General features: G+C 48.4%; 1 pseudogene; it reads right to left on the bottom strand.

Moving 5' to 3' along the window:
• Nucleotides 1-3,630: 3,630 nt before the first annotated feature.
• LOC134808695 (cell division cycle protein 27 homolog) lies at nt 3,631-6,013 on the bottom strand (annotated as a pseudogene).
• Nucleotides 6,014-6,287: the final 274 nt, after the last annotated feature.

Below are 6,287 nucleotides of genomic sequence, written 5' to 3'. Positions count from 1 at the left end.
GTCTCTCTGTCTCTCTCCCTGTCTGTCTGTTTGTCTCTCTCTCTCTCTCTGTCTTTGTCTTTCTTTCTCTCTGTCTCTGTCTCTCTGTCTCTCTCTCTGTGTGTCTGTCTTCTCTCTTACTGTCTTTCTCTGCCTGTCTGTCTGTCTGTCTCTCTCTGTCTCTCTCTCTCTCTCTCTCTCTCTCTCCCCCCCCCCCCGTCGGCTGTTTCTCTGTCTCTGTCTGTGTCTCTCTTTCTGTCTGTTTCTCTCTGTCTTTCTCTCTCTGTCTCTTTCTCTCTGTCTCTCTGTCTGTCTCTGTCTCTGTCTCTCTCTCTCTCTCTCTCTCTCTCTCTCTCTCTCTGTGTGTGTGTGGGGGGGGGTGTGGGGGTGTGTGTGTGTCTGCCTTCTGTCTTACTCTCTTTCTCTGCCTGTCTGTCTGCCTGTCTGTTTGTCTCTCTCTCTCTCTGCCTGTCTCTCTCCCTTCCTGTCTCTGTTTCTCTCTCTTTCTGTTTCTCTCTGTCTCTGTCCATCTGTGTCTTTCTCCGTCTGTCTCTTTATCTGTCTCTCTCTCTCTCTCTTTTTCTGTCTTTCCCTCTTTGTGTATCGTTGTCTCTCTCTGTCTGTCTCTGTCTCTCTGTCTCTGTCTCTCTGTCTCTCTCTCTCTCTCTCTCTCTCTCTCTCTCTCTCTCTGTCTGTCTGTCTCGGTCTCTGGCTCTGGCTCTCGCTATCTCCCGCCCTCTCTTTTTTTGCAAAATAAGCTCAAGTACATCTAATCTAATCCCTCACCAAGGCCCGAATTCTTAACTTCTGACATCCCAGATTTGATCTCCCTACAGAATGCTGTACAGAACTGGCGAGTTGATTTCTGGACTTGGATACCTCATAGAAACTACATAGGAATAAAGATCCAATCCTAAAATCTGGTGTGGCTTCTCCCTCGACTGTCTCGAAAAATCGTACCTCTGTTCCCCTAGGATGCCGGAAGAGTTTTCTCCATGTGCATCTGCCCGTGTCCTAAGTGATCTGTGACCGAGCCCTGTCCGTTCTGTCTCAAATATGTATGTGCAAACACTTCTCTCCATTTCCACAACTACCCACGGCCCCTTGTGGAACCACTGGCTCTTTGAAAAAAATCCCAGAAGTGGTTTTGGCTTTTTGGCTAGGAGGCCTAAGCCTGCTGAGAACTTTCCTGCCCAGGATCCTGTGTGAACAAAAGTGCCTCTGCTGGGAGCTGGGATCGTCGGGACCATGCTTGCTAGCGCTGGATGAGTCTCTGGAAGGACGCACGGGACTCCGCAAAGCTGACCTGTCCCACCGAGGTCAAATGGATACCTCTGCATTGGCCCGAGGCCTCCGAAGTACATCACCGTCACCAACCGTCACCGTCAGCATCCTTGTGAGCCTGCCCAAGACCCCGCCTCCGGGGAGACTCTTGGGAGCCCGGCCTTCATCGGCTAAAGTCCAAAGGGATGGTGACTTCCACCCACAAGGTCCCCACTGAACGGCGAAGATGTGGAGCGTAGGTCAGAGAGGGGACCGGGAGGGGAGACGTCCTGACCGGCGATGAGTTCCCTAGGCTCTGGCCACCCCACCCATGCCCCACGTCCCACGTCCCGGGCACCCGCGGGACACCGCCGCTTGATCCCCTCCTCTGTCCACAGCCGGCCCCACCCCACCACGCAACCCACGCACACACGCTGGAGGTTCCAAAAGCACACGGTGTGAATAGAGCCTGACGGAGCGAGAGCCCATTTCACGAGGTGGGAGGGGTGGGGGTGGGGTGGGTTGGGGGTTGTGGGGTCTGTGGAGAGCCCGATTCTCCCTCTTGGGTGGCTACAGGCCAGAAATGAATATCGCTTCTTGGGCGGAGGGGCTTCCTTAGGCCATCACCGCTTGCGGGACTACCTCTCAAACCCTCCCTTGAGGCCACAAAATAGATTCCACCCCACCCATCGACGTTTCCCCCCGGGTGCTGGATGTATCCTGTCAAGAGACCTGAGCCTGACACCATCGAATTAAACACCTTTACTGGCTTGGTGGGTTTGTTTGTTTCTGAGATGGAGTCTTGCTCTGTCCCCCAGGCTGGAGTGCAGCGGCGTGATCTCAGCTCACTGGAACCTCTGCCTCCTGGGTTCAAGTGATTCTCCTGTCTCAGCGCCACCATGGCCGGCTCATATTTTTTTTTTTTTTTTTTTTTTTTTTTTTTTTTTTAGTAGACACGGGGTTTCACCCTCTTTCATTGGTTTTCACTGGAGATTCCAGATTCGAACCACACCTCATTCTGTGCCACAGAGAGACTTCTTCTTCTTCTTCTTCTTTTTAAGTGCAACGCAACATGTCTGCCTTATTTGAGTGGCTTCCTATATCATTATAATTGTGTTATAGATGAAGAAAAGGTATTAAACACTGTGCTAATGATAGCGAAAGTGAAGACAAAAGAAAGGCTATCCATTTTGTGGTTAGAATAAAGTTGCTCAGTATTTAGAGCTACCTAAATACGTCAGCATTTACACTCTTCCTAGTCAAAGCTGGCCGATCTGAATAATCCTCCTTGAAACACAATTTTTGATAGGGTTAAGATTTTTTTAAGAATGCGACTCCTGCAAAAGAGCTGAACAGACAATACACATTTAAAAACATCACAACACAAGGATCAACCAGACTTGGGAAAAAATCGAAAACGACACAAGTCTTATGAAGAACTGAGTTCTTAAAATAGGACGGAGAACATAGCCATCGGAAGAGAAGGCAGTATTGGCAAGTTGATTGTGACGTTGGTCAGCAGTAGCTGGCACTATCTTTTTGGCCATCTTTCGGGCCACGTAACTACTACAGCAAAATGAGATATGATCCATTGAACAACATATTCGCAAATCAAAAAATGTTTCCGTAATATAATGCTTCAGATTTAGAAGCAAATCAAATGATAGAACGCCACTGCTGTAATAAGTCACCCCAAAGACCACCGTATCTGACAAAATAACTACCACAGGGTTATGACTTCAGAATTATACTTTCTCTTGATATTTACTTATGTATGTATTTATTTTTTTAATGTATTTCTCTTGAGACGGCGTCTCGCTCTGTCGCCCAGGCTGGAGTGCAATGGTGTGATCTCGGCTCACTGCAACCGCCACCTCTCCGGGTTCAAGCGATTCTCCTGCCTCAGCCTCCCGAGTAGCTGGGACTACAGGTGCCCACCACCACGCCCAGCTAATCTTTATACTTTTAATAGAGACGGGGTTTCACCGTGTTGGCCCGGATGGTCTCGATCTCTTGACCTCGTGACCCGCCCGCCTCGGCCTCCCAAAGTGCTGGGATGACAGGCGTGAGCCACTGCGCCCGGCCTTCTCTTGACGTTTAAACTATGAAGTCAGTCCAGAAAAATGCAATCAATGTCAACGGTGAGTATGCTGTTGAGGCAGAGGGAGGACCACACTTTCTCATGTCTTATTCAGTTGATCACAATAGGACCTAGGTAGTAATTTCCTATGTGCCCACTTATACACGAGTACAAAAGAGTCAAACAGAGAGACCGCTACATGAAAGGGTACGTGAAGTTCTTCATAGTAACTCCGTAAACTGGAACACTGTCAAAAAGCAGCAGCTCGTGAGTTGTTTCCATCTATTTTTCTATTCTCCGATAAGTGAACTATGCTATTCCTTTCCAATCTCCCAAGCGCTCCTTGTCCCCATCACCACTTCGGTGCTCGAAGAAAAAGTAACAAATCAAGTCACACAACTAAAGAAACACATACACGAACCAAAGACAACTACAGCGTCTGCAAAAGTTTGCTAGAAGACTGAAACTGTTGAGTATAAGGATCTGGTATTCTAGGATCATGAGTTCATTTCAGAGTTTGTTCAAGACATACGTTTCATAAGGAAACATCTTAGTTAGAAGTTATTCAGCACTATGTACCATCCCTAAGTATTTTTAACCAAATTCGTGACAATAAAGAGCTATCTAACCAGAAAAACTAGCGAGTACCGGCACCATCCATAGGGCTTTGTCTTTACACTTCATTACCACTTACCATGCCTTACAATGTCTGGGATTGACCCTGATAGCATTTCGAAAACAAGCTGATGCTTTGTCCAATTCTTCAGTGAAGACAAGCTCACGCCCTAATGCACTATAGGCATAAGCATCATTTGGATCCACTTCGAGAGTTCTCTGGAAGAATTGAATCGCAATATCGTGTTCCCGTTGCAGACCGAAACAGTTCCCTGCAGCACACCAGGCCTCTGGCTGGCGAAGTTTTATCCCTGTCTGTGAAGTCTTTGGACAGAACTGAAAGAGCAACATCTTTCGGAGGATGCCAAAGTGTTGTAGAGCAGATCTCCATGCCTTCGACTCTGTAATTCTCAATCCTTCTAACCTCTGAGAATTTTCTTTCAGCTTGCGTGGACTCTGAAAGTTTAAAATAGGCCCTTCCAATTTGGCACAGTACCCAACCGGTATTGCGGTGGTGAGAAGCTAGATGGCTCAAGATACTGACTGACAGCTTCTTTGCCGTGGTGAGAACACAAAGCTAAATAACCTTTCCCCCTTTCACGAGGAAGGCTCATCAAGCCTTCCGCTGCTGCTGCTTTTTGTAGATTAAAAGCCTGAATCTGAGGCGCGATTGCGGCTATTTTCCCTTCTGGAATGATGGAAGAGTCCAATTTTGTCACTTCCATGGCTATCACTTATGTTCGGTGGAGTTATTCCTCCTTTATTAGCTTTACTTTTTGTTTTTCTGTTTGGGATTTTAGGTGGAAACTTCCCTTTTAATTTTCTCCTATTCTCCTCGGTTGTGGAGCTGTCACTAGTCAAGAGTCGTGAATTTCTTCGAGGCGGTGCATTTGGGGGAGATGCCATAGTGGGGCTCAATACCTGAGGTGTTGCCCTTGTCGGCGCACCAGAACTTTGTGTTTTTGCAAGAATTGGGGTTACCTTTCGGCTCTTTCCCCTCTGCGAGAAGACAGACTGTGTTCCGGTTTGGCCGATTCTGGCAACAGACTTTTTTGAAGGGGCTCCGGTGGATGGCACGTCAACGACAGAAGGTGTCTAATACCAGTGCAGTTTTGTCCATAGGATCCGTCTCCGGGACTTGGGGCTTCTAATGGCAAAATGCCAACGCTTGGGGCTCATGGACTAACTGCTGCTGGTCCTCCTAATACACTTCGACCAGTTTTTGGTTTATGTTGAACCTGTTTAGATCATATGGAAGTTCCTGTTCCCAGTGGGACAGTATCAGGTGAAAGGACAGCTGAATCGATAGAAGACACTGGGGAGTCTGTATTCAAGGAGTACTTTGAATTGGAAGATTCTCAATTCAATCCGTTTAATTCAACGGTGTCCTGGGGTGTTTCCGTAAGAACGGTCTCAGGCTGTCTGTGACATAAACTAGGACGAGGTCCCAGTGTTTTGGCGCAACACTTGGACAGGCAGTTGCTAAAGCTCTCTAGAGATGTGAATCAAAATGTTTGGTCAGGATCTGGCTTTTCCCCCCTGTTTCACATCATGATTCAAAGGGACACCGGAGGAAAGGATTTCAACGAAGGCTCTTTTGGTCACATTCTGATCCTTTGGTAAGCCGATCTGCCTTGCAATATACATGTCCCAACGATGGACGGGGAAAGCGAGCTGAATCAGCAAACTCAGGAACAATAATATCATCGTGGCTTTTCTGCTTATGAAACACTCCACCCGATAAGATTTGATCCCCTTCTGCAAGCTTGCTGAGATCAACACAACATTTCGCAAGCAGGTATTTGCATTGCGGTGTAGTACAACTGTGTCCTTTCCAGAGTCTATATGTTTTATAGGCCTTTCCTGAGCGGTAAGAAGAGGTTGCCAGTAAAAACAAGGCTTCTTCTGAGTGTACTTCTGCATAGAGGCGTTCTGCGAGGAAAACCGCATCTCGGTAGGCATAGTGGCTTCGTGCTTGCCATATAGCAGCCTGGACGGGTCCCTGCAGCACCGCCATCCTCGAGGCTCAGGCCCACTTTCTGCAGTGCCTCAGGCACCGCCCCCCCACCCCCCCACCCCCCACCCCCATAGCGGCTCCGGCCCGGCCAGCCCCGGCTCATTTAAAGTCACCAGCGACCGTTACCGACCGTTTACCGTGGGATGGGGGAGTCCGAGCCAGAATGACTTCTTTATCCTGCCGACTCTGGAAAGCCCGGCCCCTTGTGATCCATTGCAAACCGAGAGTCACCTCGTGTTTAGAACACGGATCCACTCCCAAGTTCAGTGGGGGGATGTGAGGGATGTGGCAGGTAGGACGAAGGACTCTCTTCCTTCTGATTCGGTCTGCACA

This window comes from Pan troglodytes, chromosome 17 (genome assembly GCF_028858775.2).
Source record: "Pan troglodytes isolate AG18354 chromosome 17, NHGRI_mPanTro3-v2.0_pri, whole genome shotgun sequence".
Classification (NCBI taxonomy): domain Eukaryota; kingdom Metazoa; phylum Chordata; class Mammalia; order Primates; family Hominidae; genus Pan; species Pan troglodytes.
Note: the sequence above shows the minus strand (reverse complement) of the source record. Positions and strands in the feature narration are given on the sequence as shown.